This window comes from Capsicum annuum, chromosome 3 (genome assembly GCF_002878395.1).
Source record: "Capsicum annuum cultivar UCD-10X-F1 chromosome 3, UCD10Xv1.1, whole genome shotgun sequence".
Taxonomy (NCBI): Eukaryota; Viridiplantae; Streptophyta; class Magnoliopsida; order Solanales; family Solanaceae; genus Capsicum; species Capsicum annuum.
The window spans coordinates 179,818,211-179,841,050 of NC_061113.1; positions in this window are offsets into that span (position 1 = coordinate 179,818,211).

Below are 22,840 nucleotides of genomic sequence, written 5' to 3' on the forward strand. Positions count from 1 at the left end.
GTAATAGATGAAGAAAAACCAAAGTCTCAAATCAATTAATCAACCAAAAACCAAGAGCACAAGAATTTCAAGATCAAAAGTCAATCTTGGAATCCAAATATGTTTGTGAATAGTATGAGTGTACAAACTAACTAAAAAACATAAAAAGGGTATTTATAGATTACATAGAAAACTTGTACATCCTTCAAAAATATAAAAGGAAAACTGAGTCGGCGGCTACCTCCAGTGCTATTTATGGGACGTAGGTGGCACCTACGCCCCATAGGTGGCCCCATGTAGGTGATATGTATCTTCTGAATCCCATCAAGCTGCTGAAATTCACTTGTTCTAATACCTACAGGGAATAGGTACTACCTATGGACCGTAGGTAGTCCCCACATAAGTGCAAGTAAAAATTCTTTATCTGCAGGTCCTCTGAACTTCAGAATTTCTAATACATGTTTTGATACCTACACCACATAGGTGGCACCTATGCCATGTAGGTACCATCATAGGTAGTCCCAAATCTAACTTTCAACTTCTTTTCTTTTGTTTGTCTCTCAAAACTTGGTTTCAGGCAAAATAAGACACATAACACATCATATCTCCCAAAATAGGCCAAAGTACTTGCATATTTCTCTATTTTATGCATCAAAAGTGTCAGGAAACTACGACACATCAACACCCTCAACTTATACATTTTCATGTACTTAGGAAATAAAACACAACAAAATAACACAACGATGCTTAACCAAGAGAAATGTAAGACAACTATGATAGTCAATTTTAATTTATGCTCAAGAGCACTACCCCCTCCAATTTTAACACTTCAAAACCAACTGTGTAGATCTATGTAGCACAACAATGTGATACAAGGTAATCAAGATTTTCCATTACATTAGCATCAAACATCATGCATATGTACAAGTTACACTACCTGAATAAATAAGCAATTAGCAACACAACCCATGTACTCTCACACCAAATAAGTCCTTCTTACTCAGATAAATCATGCATATTAATACTGGGATGATCAAGAGTCACTCATACTCACAAAGAAGCTCCAACAATAGACAAAGAATACCAAACGCTTGCCCTTATTTTTGTTGCCTTAGTTTTCATTCAGTCGGGTTAGGATCACTACAAAACTTTACTTAGCTTGTAACGTAGGCTTGGGGGCTAGTATGGTACCTTTGGGAATTTAGTGACACGTGAGGGGTCCACTTATCAATCAATTTTATTTTATTCCACCTTTATTTCTCCCTTTTTATTCCTTTATTGCTTATTTAGGTTGGGTGCAATTTCTCATATTTTTTTCTTTTTCTTTTTGATTTTATTATTCTCTCTTTTTTCCCTTTCTTTTTCTACCACACCTAGCCCTAATTTTGTTTCTTTTATTTACACTCTTCTTCATACCCACTTGTAATCACGCTCTCCTGTGATAGCCACCCTCAACTTAGGTAATTTTTCTAAGTTAAGATACACAATGTCCAAGGTGGTCCAGAGCCAAAATAGGTTCATTGTAACTAAAATGGGAAGGTAAAAAGTAGAAAAAGAAAATAGTTCGTATAGGCTCAAAATAGGGATCAAAGGATACTTATTCACATTTAGAAGGTTATTTAGGCTAAAAATGAACTAATTTTAAGAACGACCTATGATCTTTTCCTAACCGACTATCCTACAACCTAGGTAAAACTAATTGGGTAAGTTCTAGATTCAACAAACAATGAGAACAAAGTACACATCTCACACACACAACATAGGATAACATCACAAACTACCACTTATCCAATTCATGCCTATGTTAGCTATGATTATTATGTCCGTACTACTAATTCCATAACAAGATTCACAATGGTCACATATAAACCCACATTATACCATTCAAAAATAATTTTTTTAGAGGGGTATCATTTTTCTCAAAAATACTTTAAGCACAAATGAACAGAACACATTGACTACCTTAGGTACTCATTTTTCTCCTAGTTAAACAAAAACAACACAATATGAAACAAAACATAGTACATCCTAAACATGGCTCTACTACTAACAAACTCTGGAGAAAAGAGACACAACAACAAAAACCCCAAAAGGACATCTAGACCCACAACTAACCCCACCTCTATCAAGTAGACAATTATTATCCCATTGGATCACTACAAAGAAACAAAGTTAGGAACATACCTGTGGCACCTTAGGTGCGTAGATTTGACATCAATCACATTAACAAAAAATAACATAGATGGAAAAATAACAAGATACATTGGGTTACCTTCCAAGCAGCATCTGGTTTACTATTGCAACATAAATCGGTTGCCTTGGCTACTCAGACTTCGCCAAGGCTTACTTTAACAACTACCTTAACCTCATAAAAATTACCCAAATAGTGTTTCGCATGCTGCCTGTTCAACTTGAATGAGGCTTCACTGTCTCGGTTGCCTTGGCTACTCATACTTTGCCAAGGCTTACTTTAACAACTACCTTAACCTTATAAAAATTACCCAAATAGTGTTTCATATGCTGCCTGTTTAACTTAAATGAGGCTTCAACATCTCTTTTCATCTTTATTGCGCCATGAGAAAATAACCTAACCATGGTGAATGGTCCTGACCACCTATACTTCAACTTGCTGGGAAATAAGTGAAGCCTTGAATTATAAAATAAGACCAAATCGCTAGGCTCACACACTCTTTTCTATATTTTCTTATCATGATACAACTTCAGCTTTTCTTTGTATAGAGCAGAACTCTCATAATCACAGCCAGAATTCATCCAACTTTTTTACCTTGCTCAACCTTAACTTAGCTACAACAAGCCACTCTAAATTGAGATTTTTCAACGCCCATAGTGCCTTACGCTCAAGTTAGATCAGCAAGTGTCATGATTTGCAATACAAAATCTAATATGGAGTGGCACTTATGGGAGTCATAAAAATTGTTCGGTAGGCCCACAAAGCATAATCCAACTTTCTTGGCCAGTCAGTCCTATTAGCATTCTTAGTCTTTGCCAATATAGAATTGATCTCTCTATTAGATACCTCAACCTTCTCACTCATCCTAGGATGGTAAGGTGTTTCCACCTTATGCTTCACACCATATTTTTTGAGTAAGGCCTTAAAAAGATAATTACATAAGTGAGACCCACCATCACTGATAATAGCACGAGGAGTGCCAAATCAAGAAAATATGTTCTTTTTCAAGAATTTAATGAAACTTTGACCCTTATTATTCGAAAGCACAACTGTCTCCCCCTATTTCAAAATATAGTCAACTGCCACCAGAATGATGTAACAACCTGAATTTTTAATAAAATATGTGAAATATGTGTTTTAATGTGATTTTACTATTTTATCCCTTCCCGTAGTTGCATTGTAGTATTTTTAGGGTGTGGGATTGATTGACATGGTTCCTAATGTATTTTGCTACCATTTGTCTGATATTGTGATTTTTGGAGGTTTCGAGAGCCTTATTATGGAATTTTGTGTTATCTTTTGATACATGCAATAAATGGCAAAACGGACTATGTCAGCAGACCCGAATATCAATTTTAGATTGGTAACATGTTTGATCAGGTTTTATGGCTTTTAAATATTATTTCGACCCTCGGTTTAGATATTGTGATTTTAAATTTTAGGAATCAACTATGTGAAAATGATATCTTTTTGAAAATTTGATATCTCCATTAAGCCTGGAGCATTAAATTTAGTGTGATTACTTAGTTTTTTTACGTATATCAGAGCCCGAATAAATCCCCAGGCCTTGGCAGAAATTTAGAAGAATTTCTAAGTTTCAGTTGATTTATGATGCATTTGCGATCGCACCATTTGAGTGGCAATCGAACCAGTATGTGTAGATAGGGTAGTGTAATCGCACTAAGGGTGTTGGTAATCACCATACCTCTATCTACTTCCAGGGTGTGCAATTGCAACACTTGATTACCTGAAAGAGGTATAAATTAACCCCTTAGGTCATGAATTAGCTCATTATTCATCTTGCCTCTTGAGAGTTAAACACTAAAATAGTGTGAGAGCTTAAAATTGAAGCTTGTGGGTGCTTGGGAAGCTAGATTAACATCTATTTCTTGATTCTCTTATGGATTTAAGGTAAGAATTTACCCTTTTCTTGGTTGAACTTCTTAATTAATTTCTCAACCCCTCCAAAACCTTAGGGTTTGATTTTAAACCCCAATTTCACTTCTTTTCACTTAAATAATGTTCTCAATACTATAATTACTAGTTTTTTCTTAATTTAACCTTCAAAACAACTTTGATTCTTGATTTCAAAATGGATTTCCAAAGATTTTTACCTGATAAAGTTTAAAAATGGGTTTTCTTCAATTTGTACCTTATTTTTAAGTCGATTTGACTTATGTTTTTAGCTATAGATTCCTAAAAACATGAGAATCACATTGTTGAAATAAAGTTATGATTTTGCCCTTCTTTTTGGAACCCATTTTAGGGGTCCGTTTTGACCGCAAACCAAGAGCAGGCAATATGGATATCGTTGGATTTATTTTATCGCATAGATTCTATATATCTTGGTTATAGTTGATTTTGGGATTGTTTGTGAGAAGTAAGGTCTCCAGTTGAAGTGTTGCGGAACAACTTTCGACCTTGAGGTAGTTTATGGCTTAGCTCTTTCAAATTGGGTTGGGTAGTTAATTTGTATATAAAATGCATGTTAAGGGGATAAGAACTAATTATGAATTTGGATATCTTAATTTGTTATGTCTGTGTTGGGGCCTATATGTAATGTAATCGTTTGTTTTGAGATGTTATGTGATATATGTGATCATATGGGGTCCTGTGTGATGTTGATAGCCTTAAATACATGTGAATAATTATACTGAATTATTGAAATGCCTATTGTGGTAACATTGGTATATTGTGGTATATAAATCATGTGAAATTTCATGGATGCTATAAATAATGAGTGGATATTGGCTTACTCGGTTATGGAATATATCCTTGTGGATAGTTGTAGAAAGATATGATTGTGGTAGGTTGTAAAAATTCATCATATGGTTGGTTATGGAAATACTAATTATGATTAGTTGTGAGCATTACATTCTCATATCATACTTATTCATGAAACATTGATACCATCGTGGAAACATCTAAGAAACACTGGAACCACCTTTTTAAAACCCTTCCCAGGGGATGTGTCGAGAAGGAGATATTGTGATATTTTATAAAACACTTCTCGAGGGATGTGCCGGGGAGGATATATGATATATGGATTGTATATGGGTTGACGAACCCCTCATGGGTCCTACATTGGGAGGATTAACTTCTTAGGTATATATAGAGGTTGTGCAACAACCTTGTGCATCATCATCATCATTATTCTTATTATGTGTATTTCATTATGTCTGTGATGTAATTGTACTTCTACTTTGACTTATTACTTATCTAATTGTTCCATTTTCTTATACTTGTATTGGATGATCCTGTTTGTATATTGTCCTTCATTGTCCTACTTGTATGTGGTATATTGTATACTTGTGTTCTACTCGGTGGTGTTTGTTGCAATATGTGATATATTAAAACTGTTAGTGCAAGTAGTGTGGGCTACCATTATGGGACATTTTCTGATTACAGGTGATGTGTCCTTAGTGTGTATTTTGTATGTCTTATTTTCTACTTTGCTCCATCGGCCCATGATACCAACTTAATATAAGTGGATCATACTCACTTTTACTGTACCCTTCTCTGTTGCAGATTTAGGTTCGGGTGCTCCCCACATTGCTTCACTTGAGCGATTGTTGGAGCTTTCAAGGTAGTGGATGATCTTCAGGCGTATTAGACTATGTCTTTCAGAGTTTTCAGAGACAAAGTTATATCTATCAGATTTCTTATGTATTTCATTTGGTTCAAGTTGTACTAGATACGTTATTAAACTATTGACTTTAGGTTTTGAGAGTTATAGCTACATTGTTGATTATATTCTTTCACATTTGTTATACTTATGGTTTGGATTCATTCTGGAGGCTTTACCTTGGGGGTATTTCTGTCTTTTCCCCTTTGTGCACCAGTTTGGGTGATAGGCTTAATTGTCAAGGTATGCCGCGATAAGTTCCATCATGACCCTAAATTTTGTGGCCGTGACAAATGTACTTCATCCAATAGGAGCTCACAAATGGACCAGTAAATTTGATTCCCCATACATCAAACAACTCCAGCTCCAAGTAGATGTCATGGGGAGTTCATGGTTTTGTGAGATATAGCCTTGTCGCTGACACTGGTCACAAGTTTGGCATAGTTATGAGCATCCTTGTAGATAGTTGGCCAATAATACCAACACTGCAGAATCTTATAGCCTGTGCGGGTACTACCATGATGATCCCCAACTGGCGATGAATGACAAGCCTCAAGAAAGATCATTATATCCACCTCAGGAATACATCTATGAATAACACCATCCACACAAATCTAAAAGAGATAAGGCTTATCCCAGAACAATTTTCTCACCTCATGAAAGGACCGCTTTCTCTACTGGAATGAAAATCTTCTGAAAAAATATCACTTGCCAATAAGTTGGCAAAGTCCGCGAAGCAGGGGATTAAATCTTGAGATGCTGCCAAGACCCGTTCATCTAGAAAAGTATCATATGTCAAGATCATCCCCTAACTTCTACATTGCCTCCTCCTCAAGACGCGATAAGTGATCAACAACCTGATTCTTAGTGCCTTTTTGACCTTTCACCTCAAAGTGAAATTCTTGCAACAAGAGGACCCAACGTATCAACCTCGGTTGGCATCCTTGTTCAATACTAGATACCTCAATGCTACATGATCTATGTGAACTATGACTTTAGTCCCTATCAAATAGGACAAGAACTTGTAAAAGACAAAAACCATTGTAAGAAACTCCTGCTCAATAATTGTATAGTTTTTCTGTGCGGGCTTTAATGCCTGTCACGACCTAAACTAGGGCCTAGCCATGATAGGTATTTCAAGTCCAACGAGGGCCAGAGACCACCCCTGCACCTCTCCAAATAGAACACAATACCCCCAACATCGGATGAATTTCAAACATATAACAAGATAGCATAAAATAAGATCGAAGAATTTAAGTCTTATTTATAATCTCATAACTGGTAACCAACCAAAATGACCAACCAACATCACCCAAGTCAACAGTAATCCAACAAAGCCTCTATGCAAAAAGAACCAAAACCCAATCTTGGTCGGGACATGTCCCCGACTATGACAATGATAATGACAATGATAATGGTAATAATAATGTAAGCTCTCAATTCTAGTCTATAAATGGAATTGATGAAATGCCTAAGTCTTTTGGAGAACGGAAACCCACCACTTCACTTCAACAAACTGACGAATCGAGCCGATCCACCTAACTCTGCTAAAAAATATAGAAGTATCTCTGATAATTGCATCGCGTGGGGATACAAAGTACGAAGATGATTAGTGGGTTGAACACTAACATGAAACTCAGAGATAGGCGATAAAATAATGTCAAGATTAACCATTTCAAATACCATATGAACCACATAATAATACATACATAAATAATAATGTCGGGATAGGGAACAAGGCTTAGCATTCATGTTAAAATATTAGCTTGGATTGTGTAGCTCAACCATCATAACATAAGAAGGCACCCTCGGGCTATATAGACCCAACACTCTCTTAATTAGAAGGGCCCCAATGCGTGTAGCTGCACAATCCAGAGGATATATATATGCACCATAGGAGACTCGAACCTCCCGACATACCAAGTGACTGAAGCATCTAATCATGTAATGTAATATGGGGGACTCGAACCTTCCAATCATGTGATAATAATAAGGGGGCTCTAACCACCCGGGAATGTAGACCCGTGTATCGGTAACTCTGGTTTCCAGTATTAGTCCCTTGGGACCTCCTTTTCCGCGACTCAGCTACACAACCCTCATTAAAGCCCAATTAAAATATTTAACACACATTCCTATTCATTGAATCATTATACATATTTAGGCACACACTGTTGGTATCGTCATACCAACTACACTAGCAAGGTAACATCAACATGCCAAAATAATTATCATCACTTGGGAAATTCACAACCTTCTTGGTTCAATTATACATTGACTTGGGGAATTACACAACCCCATAAGGTTCAATTCAAAATAATAATGCTTCATTAACTTTTCACATTATGCAATGGTTCAAGAGTAGTTCAATGTACACATTTTTCATATTCAAAACAAATTTCACAATAGGGGGTTGAGGTCATTGCCACTTCAATTGTCAATATTCATAAATTGGGTGAAAATCAAAATCTCCTAGTTTATTCACCATAACCATGCACCCCAAAAGTTCAAAACCATTTAAAGCATAAACAATCACATGTAAACCATGGGAAACATTGTTAAAAAGTAATCATTCAAAACCCTCAACACATGTTCCAAAACCGACATCCAAACTATTTAAATAATACTTTAAAACATATGCTTTTAACAAAGTAGTAATTAGGGAAGAGTAACATGCCTAAAATACCCAAGATTCTGGAAAAGAATTCAACCCTTGAAGCTCTCCTTGACCCTCTTCTTGAAAATCCTAATTCTGGATGCTTGAGAGACTTCAGAGAGAAGAAAGAATGTTTAGAGTGTGTTGTTGTTGAAAGTAGCGCCCCAAGTATGTTTATAGGTTGGGTTATTATTGGAATAACAAGGAAATAACTAAAATACCCCCATTAAAAAGCTGGGTGACAAACCGTCAGTCATTACGGGTCTTATAACAACTTATCACGACGCATTATGACTAATCAGCATGAGTCATTGTCAAGGAAGTACCTTACGACTCATATACCATGGCTCGTAATAGAACCCTACAACTCGTAGGGTCCAGTCGTAGTCAACACAAAAACCATTTGGGTATACACTGGACATCCTATAATTTGCACACGTCAACTCGTAATAAGTCCTCACAACTCGTGGTGAGCCACTCATAATCAGAGCAGAATTTTTAGCCACACACACTGGTCAAGCTACCATTTATGTCCAACGACTCATCAAGACTCCCTACGACTCGTAGGGTAAGTCGTAGGCAGGACAATAAGGATTAAATTTCAGAAATTTTCTCAGAGATCAACACCTGGGTGTTTCATTCTCCCCTTAGGATCATTTGACCTCGAATGATGGTTTAAGGCATCCCTTAGTATGATTTAACACAGAAATGTACCCACAATTACCTTTAACAAAGATAGAAAACAAAGATGTTAAGATCACACAAATGTTAAGCACGATTTTTCGAAATAAGGAATAGGAACGGATACTTGGACTTTATGTCCTCCTCGAATTCCCAAGTAACTTTCTCAATCTTTTGGTTCCTCCAAAGAACCTTTACTGAAGGCATTTCTTTTGTCCGCAACTGACGGACTTGCTGATCCAAGATCTCTACCAAAACTTTCTTATAAGACAAGGAATTGGAAATTCCCACACCTTTCGAAAGAACAACGAAAAAGGGTCATTCACGTACTTCCTCAACAACGAGACATGGATGTCCAAATAAATGGAACTCAAGCTAGAAGGTAACTCCAATTCATATGCAACATTTCCAACCATCCTCAAAACCAAATACGAACCAACATAACAGGAATGAGCTTCTTCTTTTTTCCTAAACCATATCATGCCCTTCATGGGAGACACCTTTAAGAACGCCCAGTCACCAACATTAAACTCCAACTTCCTTCATCTCACATCCGTATAAGACTTTTGTGACTTTGGGCGGTCTTAAGCCTATCCCGATTCACCTTCACCTTCTACATGGCTTAGTAAACCAAATCAGGACCAAATAACCTAGTTTTACTAACCTGAAACCACCTAATAGAAGACCCACACCTCCTACCATACAAGGCCTTAAATGGAGCCATACCAATGCTAGAGTGATAACAGTTGTTATAGGCATATTCTATGAGAGGAATATACCTGAGATTTATATCCTTCTGAGTGAATACGTATTACAAGCCCTAATAATTAGAATAAATATCTACATGGACCCATACAAATAATGTCGCTGGATCTTTAATGCAAACACCACAACGAACAACTCTAAATCATGCATCAGATAATTCTTATCATGTACCTTTAACTTCCCAGAAGCATATGCAACCACCTTGCCATGCTGCATCAACACACAAACCAGTCCTACCCGAGATGTATCACAATAAACAACAAAATCATCGGTACACTCGGGTAGAGTCAAAACTAGAGATAAAGTTAATTTAACTTCTCAAAACTACCTTCACAAGAATCCGACCATAAGAACTTTACCTTCTTCTTAGTCAACTTAGTCAATGGGGAAGTAATAGAAGAGAATCTTTTTGAAAACCTTCTACAATAGCCGGCTAAACCCAAGAATCTCCGAATGTCGGTTGGAGTCATAGGTCTAGGACACTTCTTAACCACTTCAAATTTTTGTGGATCAACCATGATCCCTTCACGAGAAACAACATGACCCAGATAAGTCACAATATTTAATCTGAACTCACACTTTGAGAGCTTTGTATACAACGGCTGATCTTTCAAGGTTTGCTAGACAAGGCAAAGGTGATTGATATGATCTGTCTCACTCTTAGAATACACAAAATATCATCAATAAACACAATCATGATAAAATCTAAGAACTAACAGAAAACCCAGTTCATAAGATCCAGAAATGTTGTCAGGGCATTAGTCAAACCAAAGGAGATCACCAAAAACTAAAAATGACCATATCGAGCTCAAAAAGTAGTCTTAGGGATATTTCTTTACCTAATCTTCAACTGATGGTACCCAGTCCGAAGATAAATCTTAGTAAAGTACTTAACACCTTTAAGCTAATCAAAGAGATCATTAATCTTCAAAAGGGAGACTTATTCTTCATGGTCACTTTATTTAATTAGAGGTAATCTATGCACATTCAAAGAGACCCATCTTTCTTATGCACGAATAGAACCAGAACACCCTAAGGAGAAACAATAGGGCGGATAAAACCCTTATGTAGAAGATCTTTCAACTGCTCCTTGAGTTCGTTCAACTCAGCCAGTAAGGAGGGATAGAAATAGTACAAATTCTCAAAAGAAGTTCAATCCTAAAATTAATTTCCCTATTGAGAGGAACACTAGGATAATCATCAGGGAATACCTCAGGAAATTCACAGACCACAAGGAAAGTCTGTAAAAAAGGACCTTCAGATCTAGAATCCTTAACATGCACTAAGTGATAGAGACACCCCTTAGAAACTAATTTTTGGGCTCTAAGATATGAATGATCCTTCCCTTAGTCACTAGTGAACTATCTCCCAACTTGATCATTGGGTTATTAGGGAAGTGGAAACTGAACCTTTGGATCCGACAATTAAGGGAAACATAGAACGAGTACAACCAATCCATCCCCAAAATCACATCAAAGTCTAACATGTCCAACTCTATCAGATCCACCAAATTCTCCCTGCCATAGACCATCATCACGCAACCCCTATAGATCCTTTTACCCATAATGGAGTCATCCACCAGGGTAGACACAGAGATGAGATTTAAAATACACTTATGGTCAAAACCAAAATGGATAGCCACATAAAGCATCACATAAGAGAGAATAGACCCAGGATCAAGTAGATAATATACATCATGAGAGAAAATTTTAAGCGTACCAGTAACAACATTGGGGAATGCCTTAAAATCCTGGCGGGTGGTAAGAGCATACAAATGGTTTTGACCTATGCCGGAGCCAGAAACAGAAGTAGAACCCTTTGGTGTAGAAGTTGATGAAGTAACAAAAGGAATATTATTTACCCCAGAAGCAAACCTAGAAGGACAATCCCTCTATATATGATCAATCTGACCATATTTAAAGCACTTGTTCCTCCCCTATTCACAAACACCACGATGCACCTAACCAAAAAGTCTACAAGGGGGATATGATGGAGCTGACTGAGCCCTACTAGCCTGAGGCTGGGCACTCTGTACCCTTGGAGCCACACTATTCTAAAAACGTCGATCACTCAATAGTTTTGAATAAGGAGAACTAGCCATAAAGTAGGACCCAAAATTTCTCCACTTCTTCTTAGACCATTTCCCACTATCTCTGTCACACTGCTGCTGACCTTTACCCTGATCTGAGTATTGAAACTTTTTACTCTACCTTTCACTCATCTTTTCTTACTTCTTTTTTTCCTCTTCCACTTGTTGTTTGTACACCATAAGTCTAGAGATGTCCATATCCTTTTTTAATAAGGAAACCTTACTTTCCAAGATCAAATCACGGGACAACCCGGAAGCAAACTTCCTTATTCTAGCCCTCATACTAGATACTAACTCCAGAGCATATCGCTACAACTGGTGAAAATTTAAGGCATAATCATTTACTGTCATTCTATCTTGCTTAAATTTTATAAATTCCCCAGCCTTCGCCTCACTTAACTCCTGAGGAATGAAGTGATAAAGAAAAAAACTAGAGAAGTCCTCCCACAAACTGGACTATTCATCATCATCCCTAGACTGGCCCCATTCCTCATACCACTGATATGCACATCCTTTAATTGATAAGCAAGGAACTCCACACCCTCTACATCGGTAGCATGCATCACACAAAAAATCTTTTCCATATCATCAATGAAATTTTGAAGATATTTCTCTACTTTAAAGCCAGTGAAAGTTAGAGGACTCAACCTCATAATTGACCAACTCTAGTGGCCACAGAAGATGGAGCAATAGAAGCAACATGCTCAGTATGAGAGGCCACTAAATGGGCCAGCAAATAGATCCACGGGCAAAACTCAATATTAGATGCACTATCTTGAGGTGTCTGAGGAGGGGTAGGGGAATCAGCGGAACTCCACTAGGGCATTCAAAAGTAGCGACCCTAGACCAGGTCTAAACTCCTTAAGTAGAACAAGATCCATCCACACTATCCTCAGACGGGATAGAAGAGTTTCCACAAGCATCGGATCTTATGAGAGGCATAATTTAAAAAATGAACATACGAGGATTGGAGAAGATTTCAAGATCTTAGGATCTATCTCAAAATAGAACTACAAGATAGGAAAACATTCCTAAATGTCTTGTAACCTCTTCCTTATAAGTGTGGTGTGCTACACATCCATAAAAGAGACTCTACTTGACATAACTTTGTGGATACCCAATGAAACCAAACCTAGGCTCTGATACCAAATTTGTCACAACCCGAACCAGCTCCTCGCCATGACGGGTATCTCAAGGCCAATGAGGATTGGAGACCACCCTCCTGGACTTATCCAAACAAAATATAATAACCCAACATTAGATAAATTTGAACATATAAGAAGATATCATTAAGTAAGCTCGATGAATTTAAGTCATGTTTATAATCCAATAATCGATAACCAACCAAAATGACCAACCAAAATCACCCAAGTCCATAATAATCCAACTAAGCCTCTATTAAAAAAGAACTTAAAACCAGTCTTGGTCAGGACATGTCCCAACTCTGACAAAGACAATGACAATAATAATGATGATGATAATGTAAACTCTCAATTCTAGTCTTTAAAAGGAACTAATGAAATGTCTAAGTCTTCTAGAGAATGGAGGCTCACCACTTTACCATAAGAATCGACGAATCTAGTTGATCCACATAACTTTGTGCATGAAAAGTAGAAGTATCTCTTGTGCCTGCATCGCATGGGGTTACAACATCCGAAGATGGTTAGTAAGGTAGCACTAGCATGAAACTCAGGGATAGGGGATAAAATAATAGCAACCTTAACCATTCAAATACCATATAAACCACATCATAATACTATATAAATATTATACTGGGATAGGGAACAAGGCTTAGCATGCACTTTAAAACTTTATCCTGGATTGTGTAGCTCAATTATCATAACATAAGAAGGCACCCACGGACTATATGGGCCCAACTCTCCCCCAGCTGGAAGGGCCCGAGTGTGTGTAGCCACATGAACCAGAGGATGTACATATGCACTATAGGGACTCGAACCTTCCAACGTACCAAGGTGATTGAAGAACCCAATCATGTAATGTAATATAGGTGACTCAAACCTCCCAATTATGTGATAATAATAAAGAGGACTCGATCCACCCAATCATGTAGACCCTCGCATCGGCAACTGCGGTTTCCAGTATTGGTTCCTTGGGACCTCCACTTTTATGACTCAGTTACACAACTCTCATTAAAGCCCAACTAAAATATTTAACGCACATTCTCATTCATTGAAATATGATACATATTTAGGCGCACACTGTTGATATCATCATACCTCTACAATTGCAAGATAACATCAACATGCCAAAACAATTATCATCAGTTAGGAGATTCACAACCTTCTCACTTCAATTAAATAATGACTTAGGGAATTACACAACCCCATAAGATTCAATTCAAAATCATTATGCTTCATAAAATTTACACATTATGCAATGGTTCAAGAGTAGTTCAATGTGCATATTTTTCATATTCAAAACAAATTTCACAATGGGGGTTTGAGGTCATTGCCTATTCAATTGTCAATTAGGAAAAAATCAAAAGCCCCTAGTTTATTCACCATAACCATGCATCCCACAAGTTTAAAACCATACTTAATGCATAAAACATCATATGTAAACCATGGGAAACATTGATAAAAGAAAATTTCAAAACCCTCAACCCATGTTCCAAAACTGACATCCAAACCATATTAATAATACTTTAAAACACATGATTTTAACAAAGTAGAAATTAGGGAGAGTAATATGTCAAAAATACCCAAGATTATGGAGAGAATTCAACCTTTGAAGCTCTTCTTGACTCTCTTCTTTAAAACTCTAAGTATGGATACTTAAGAGACTTAAGAGAGAAGAAAGAATGTTTGGAGTATGTTATCATTGAAAATAGGGCCCCAAGTATGTTTATAGGTCATGGGTTATTATTGGGATAAGAGAAAAATGTCTAAAATACCCTCATTAAAAAGCTGAGAAATAAACCGTCAGTCGTTACGAGTCTCATAATGACTTATCTTCATTAGTTATTGTTAAGGTAGTGTCGCCAAGGACACATACTATTGACCTTACGACTCATATATCATGGCTCATAATGGGACCCTACGATTCATAGGGTCCATTCGTAGTTAACACATAAACCACTTGGGAATACACTGGATATCATACAGTTTGCATACGTCGACTCATATTGAGTCCTCACAACTCGTAGTGAGCCACTCGTACTAAAAGAATAAAACTTAGACACACATCCAACTACTTATCAAGACTCCCCACGACTCGAAGGGTAAGTCATAGTCATGATAGTGAGGATAAAATTTTAGAAATTTTCTCAAAGATCAACATCTGAAGTGTTTCAATGCCTTTCTAGCATAATATATCAAATGAAAGATTTTATCTTATATTTGTCCTAGGACATCAAGGCTACTTTTCTCGTGTCGTACATAAACTCAAATGGTGAAAATCATTAGGGGACACAATAATAGAAGCCGAGATCAGCTGCTCCTTAAGAAAATCAAAGGCCTTGAGTCATGCATCATCAAATACAAATTTTACCTTTTTCTCTAAACTTTTACAAAGAGTATTAAATTTTTTAGAGAAGTCCTTGATGAACCTCCTATAAAAGCCAACATGACCCCAAAAGCTTCGGATACCTTTAACTAAGATCGGAGGAGGCAATTTTTCAATCACCTCAATTTTCACCTATCTACCTCAATACTTTATGATTTATGACTGAGAGACATACCTTCTTTTACCATAAAATGGCACTTCTCCCAATTCAGCATTAGATTATACTTCTCAAATCTTTAGAGTGCATTGGCCTACTAGGTCAAATAATTATCAAAGGAGTCCCCAATACCAAAAAGTCATCTATGAATATCTTTATAGTGCCTTCCACCATGTTAGAAAATATGGACATCATACATCTTTGAAAGGTGGTGGGAGCATTGCATAATTTGAATGAGATCCTCTTGAATATAAAAGTACTATAAAGGCAAGTGAAGGCCATCTTTTCCTGGTCCTCGGGAGCAATAGATATAATTGTATCCCGAGTACCAATTAAGAAAATAATAAAAACCCCTGCCTACTAATCGGTCAAGCATCTGATCCATGAAAGGCACAGGGAAATGGTCTTTTTGTGCAACACCTAAAATTTTTTCTCTAAAAATTTCTTGAGTTTTAAGTTTACTGCCCAGGATATAACTCACCTAACGAGTCACAAGGTCTCCTTATAAGTTGCAGGGAGCGATTCATAGGGTAACCAGTAAAGTTGCCCATGTTTCCCTCTTGATCACTACAGATACCTCACGAGTCGTGAGATGTGGTCATGAGTCATAGGGTATGACTCATGAGCAAATCAGTATAGTGCCTAAGTCACTATTGTGGTTACGACTAGGAATCTATGAGTTATAAGGTCCATGTATGAGTCATAGGGTATGAATTATAGGGTTAACAGGGATGAGGTCCCATGTCTCTGTCCAGACTAAGAGTCGTGGTGACGAGTCATATCTAGATGTCATGAGTTATGACGTGACTCATATTCACTGGAAATAGTTTTTCCTGTGTTTTAATTGGGGGCACTTTGGTCATTTCCCATATTTTCCACTTATGACCTATTATTTAAAAATACTTTAGGGATATTATTATATATCCAAAAGAAATCAAAATATACTCTCTTATCTCAAATTCCTCAAAGCAAGAACAAGGCTATAGTTTCTCAAGGTTGATCATCTAGGGCTCAGAGGTTGATTTTTCTCCATAATTCCTAATACTTTTAGGCATGTATATCTTTCCTTAAACTTGTTTTACTCAAAGCATAGGTTTAAATGGTTATTTATTTGGATTTGAATATGGATTTTTATTTTGGTTGAGGGTTTTGGAATGAGTGTTACTTGAATTTGATTCCCATTGTTTTAATGAAAGTGTCTATGTTCTATTTATGTATTTTAAAATCCATTTAGGTGAATGGGTATAGTGAATGGTATGGGGGTTAAGGCATTCCCTCAAATTGATGATTTTGGTTTTGAATTTGGTTTTGGAAATTATGTTCCCTTAACCCACTTGCATAATTGGATTTGAAATATGGTTAATGACATAATTGGCTCACTTCTCTATACTATGGGATTGTATAAATGTTGGCTATGTTTTTGATTTTAAACTGGAAGCTTAGGGGTAGAGGCATTCCCCTGAGTTGGGTTGAAAGAATAAAAGGGGTCATGTCATTTACCCAACTTGATTTAAAGAACTAAAGAGGGTCATGTCACTCCCCCAAATTGATTGAATTAGTATGACAAAATTATAAGCTTGCAAGCATAATAGTATGACGATACCTGTGGTTGGATCCTTAATGGATAATTCCTTGGTTAAATGGATGGGTTATGTGAAACTTATTTTAATTGGGATTAAAGGGGGTTGTGTAGCTCATTGTAAAGGCATATGTCCCAGGAAGGATGAACACTGGAAACCACATTTGCAGGCATGAGGATCTTGATGACCGTGTGCATAATTCACTCTATATCATACATATGTATCCTGGATTAATGTGGGGTCAGGGCATTCCATGGTCATTCTCGGATATCTCTAGTTCATCCAGCTAACATACACTTATGATAATCCAGGCTAACATATATCCCATGGGTGATTTTCTGACAATTGAGCTATATAGTCCAGGCTAATATTTTACTCTTATGATAATCTTTATTCCCTATCCCGACATGACATGACCCAAACTTCGAGCCTATTGGTTGGGCACCTCGAACACACATGTACCAGAGGTCTCCCTGTAACCTAACCTAATCATCAAAAATCATCCACAAAGGTTGGATGAATCTTGACATAAGGTAAGAATAATATAAATGTAAGACTAAAAGTCAATGTTTGACAACATCTACCATTTCATTAATAAAAACAGTCTAGCCAATAGGCCCAAGTCCACAGTCATCAACATAACCTCTAAGCAACTGAGTCAAAGATATGTCAGGACAAGACCCCAACAATAGCCAAGAACTACCCTATACAAGTCTATGATTTAGAATAAAATGACTATGAAAGGTAGGTCTTTTGGAGAATAGAAGCTCACCACTTCAAGGTCAATGTATGAACACGCTCGAACAACTGTTAACTGAGTAGAGAAAGAAGAAGATGCTCTGGCACCTAATTCACATGGGGATGTAATGTTCAGAGACGATTAGCGGTTGGAGCGCTAGCATGTAACTCAAAGATAAGGATAAAGTAATATCATCATCCAATCAACAAATCAATATATTATGTTCAATCATATTCACACATTTATCCTTACACATATATATGTCACATGCCATTCAAGTTATCAAGACTTAATATCATTCTCAAATACTTTAATAACACAAAGTAGAGGACTCCGACATTCCACACTTAGGTTCATACCGTCCTCATTAGGCACAATACATTAGAAATATTCACATATCATTATGCATAGTACTTCATCTATGGTTACACTACATCAAGCAAATGGACTACAACCATATAGTTATCTTATTGAAATAAGGGCTCTACCCATATACCACAATAACTTAGGCATGGAACTCTAATCACATAATCACACATTCAACTAGATATAGAAGTTTAATCATATTTAATAGTCTATGGAATTTTAATAATAAGTTGGTAATTTAATAACGAGCCATCATATTTGATTGGCTATGGAACTTTAATCCAGAGTTGGAACTTTAATCATGAGCTATCACATTTCATTGGCTACAAACTTTAATTCCGAGTTGAAACATTAATCACGAGCCATTATATTTGATTCAACACCTTGTGTGCACACTTATAACAAGGTCATTTTCATGGTAGATATCATCAAGACTAGGGTTACTCAAAACCCTCATGTTAAACAACATACAATAAGCATCCATATATGCAATATACCATCAATAAGATATGTCAACATAAGTATAAGCAAGAATTATTATTATTCATTGTTAGGTAGTAAAACCCTTTTCATTTGATTCAAAACCACCGTGTATACTTACTAATTCAAGTTATTTATAGAAGGGAAGAGAGACATTCCTTAAAAAGGGTGACACACCAACAACTTGACTCCTTCATGCCACTAGATGAGCTCCCTCCAAACCCTAAACTCCAATCTTCTTTCAAGAACCTTTTTGAGTATTTAGGAATGTTTGAGTCTTATAAATGAAGACTTAAGAGTATACCATGCCTTATAAGTGCAAGTAATTGGGGTTTTAGGCATGGTAAATGACTAAAAGGGCCTTGGTTAAAAGCTGGAAAATCCACACGTGCAGGGGTACGACTTTCCCTTACGGTTCACATAACAACCATGACCTAGGGTACGAGTGGTACCCTAAATCATACCCTAGGCTTATCCTAGGTCAACCACAATGTTGTGGGTATGAAAAGACACCTTTTAGTCATATCTAAATGGTACCACTCATGACCTAACTCATAAGCTTCACCTATGACTAGAACAGTCCACTCTAGGTTAGGTCTTCACTCCATACGACCATGTAGTATGTGACTCGTATGGATGGTTATGACCAAGGGATGTCCTTGAAGTATAGGTGCTAGTATGATACCTTAACATAATTATCAACATATGAATGGGGAGGGGTATAAGGCTATGATTCATCACCAAGGTTACAACTCAAGCCCTCCAACCGTATCCACCCCAGAGACACCAAAAAGAGTTGTCTTCTCAAGGGTTCAAGTCTAGGTGTTTCAATTCTTCCCTACTTAGGATCATTTGTTCATGAAGGAGGGGTAAATCAAGAATATACAAAATTTTATCACATCAAAATGCATCATAGAAACCTTTACACAACTTAGAAACAACACACAACAAGGTTACAACACGACACATATCATGATTATCATCAATCAACCAAAAATTTTTGTAAGGCCACGTTCTTGGGTATTTCAGTCTCCCCCACTTAGGATCATTCATCCATGAATAATGGTGAATACAAGTTCATTCTCAAGTTAACACATCAGTACTCATCAAAATAATTTTCACACAATTAAGGACAAGACACACAACAAGGGTACAATTTAACATATATCAGGGTCATTATCAATTAACCACTTTATTTCAATATCCTTGGGATTCCATACCAAAATTTATAAAAAAGACCTGATTAGTTTAAAGCTTAAGGGATTGGTCTCTTCACCTATCAAAGATATAAAGCAAATCAAACATTTGGGAACTTGAATCCCTTGTTCACCAAAGACATCAACTAATCACAAACATCAGGGATTTCCCCCAATTCTAAACCAAGTTAGGAACAACAATACAAATTTCAAGCATGAGTTTATATAACAGAACATGGTTGCAGATACTTGGACTTCATGTCCTCTTCCACTTACCAAGTAGGTTCCTCGAACCATCGGTTACCCTATAGAACCTTCACCGAAATTACTTTTATTATTTGTAATTGGCAAACTTATCGATACAAGATCCTCACCGATATCTCTTCAAAAGTTAAGGAACCTAAAATATCGATGTCCTCTAAGGGAACTACCGTCAAAGGATCACCTAAATGTATTCGTACATAAGTATATGAATAATTTTAGGGAAATAGAGTTCAACCTAGAAGGCATCTCCATCCTTTACGCAACATTGCCAACCCCTTATGAGACCATATAGGGACCAAAATACCAGAGAATAAGCTTCTCTTCATTACCGAGATGTATCAATCCCTCCATGGAAGACACCTCTACACATACATAATTGCCAATACCACACTCTAAACCCTTACATCACTTATCTGCATAGGACTTTTGGAGACCTTAAGTTGTAAGTCCCCGTAAATTTTCCTCATAGCTTTATCCATTAGGCATGTCAAGTGAGGCATGATTTTGTCCCTAAAAGATTGAGAAGTGGCTTCCTAAGTGTGCATCGTGTTAGCCATATAGAATTTCCCTAATTTTGACCTTTTATCATGTGAGAAATCTGATAAGCTTATCATCTATATATGATTTACCTAAATTTGATACCCGAGTAAGAAGTTATAGCTAATTTAAGCCTTAGTCGTAAGCAATATCATTTAGGTACTTGGCGCATCACGAAGAGGGTTTATTTGGCAGTTGTCAAATTCTAGTGGAACTTCATGATAGTGGCACATCTTGCTGAAGGTCCAAGTCCCAACCAATAGGACAATGCGATGGCTCCATGTTGTTGGAACTCCCAATTTCCCAATTTTCAATTCCAGTGAGCCACCGCGATAAGTGGTGCGTCACCGTGGCCTATGAAATTGGGTTCCCAGTTCAATTTTTTCATCTTTGTACATATGTTAAAAAGGGCACTTTGGACATTTTTCAAGCCTATAAAACCGTGTAAACACCAAATCAAAGTCATTTGCAAGCATCCTATGAGTTTTTTTTCAAGTTTTATCTCATAGAAAACTCTAAGTATCCAAAACCTCTTTCAAGAATCTCAAGAATCCACCATGGATTTTCTAAATTGAGTAAAGATTCAAGGTTCCTAAGTCAAGGGCCTCAAGAACCCTCCTTCAAGAGTATGAATAGAGTTCCAAAAGTGAGAGTTCATCCAAAGCTTCTAATTCAAGGTATGTGGGGTTTTGAACAAGGGACCCTTTCACCCTTATGCCCAAAAGGCTTATTTACATCATGAATTTCCTAAAATCTATGAGGTTTTTACATGAATTTGAATTGGGATTTTTTTCATCCATTATTATTGAATGCATTATCTTGATATTTCCCATGAATTAAGAGTCAAATGACATGATTTCTACATGTTTTATTGAGAATTTATAGCTGGATATAAAACCCATGATTTTACTTCTTGAGAAGCTAATATTTGCAATGTTGAGATATTGAAGCATATGACTATATTGAGATTTTGAGATAGATTGCTAAAATTCCCAGATTTCCACATGATTTATGAATCTAAATGCTATATATTATGCTTTTGATGAGCTTTAACTTGAGATTGAACTATGGGTTACTAAGCCCTATTTGAGACTTCTGAAATTATAAACTCTTGTACAGTAAGCACCCATGATTTGAGTATTTTAAGATGATTGAGAAATTAATTGACCTAATGGTCTGGAAGTTTTGAAATCCTCTTCATCATACGAGATTATTGATTTGATTATTGGGTTCGTGGTGAACCCTGAGATTATTCTAAAAATGGATTTTTATGAGATGAGCACAGATAATCTAAAGGCAGTAGTAGTTAGCACTGAGCGGGTAAGCACTATGGTTTCTTAGCCCAAACTATGTGCCAACGTAGTTTGCGCCTGAGGCCGAGTTTATGATGATTATGATTGGGCCCGAGGCCGAGTTTCATTTAGTGATCACTATACCTAGGTTATACTCCCTAGAAAGAGTATGATGCTCCTCCCCAACATGGGGTATTCTCCTTAGAAGGACAAAACATTGGACTCTATGTAGCTTGCATCATTTATGTCAGTTACGAGAACCTCCCTTTCCCTTTTAATTTTCAAAATTTGATACTTATTTTCCCTTTCTATAAGTTATTTTCCTAAATGGTGGAATTGCAAAGTTTTTCCCTACTTAAAGTGATTCTTGAGGTGGGTTATTCCCTAAGTGAATGTATCTTCCCTTGCTATAGTACTTTTCATAAAGCTTTGAGATAAGTTATTTCCTTGAGCTAGAATACTTTTCCATTTGAGATAGAATGGTTTTCCTAAAGCTTGAAATGAGATATTTTCCTAAGGTGAATGAAATGCCTTTAAATATGTTTCTAAGACATATGATTCCAAATTCCAAGTATATGAGTTCTAAAAAATTATGAAATGTTGAGCATTCAAGAGGTTTTACTCTCCATGAGACATATGCATGAGTTGAAAGTATTGTTCAAAGCCCCTTAGCCTTTGGGTATTGAGAATAAGAAAATATTTCTGATTTTAAAGGTTAAAG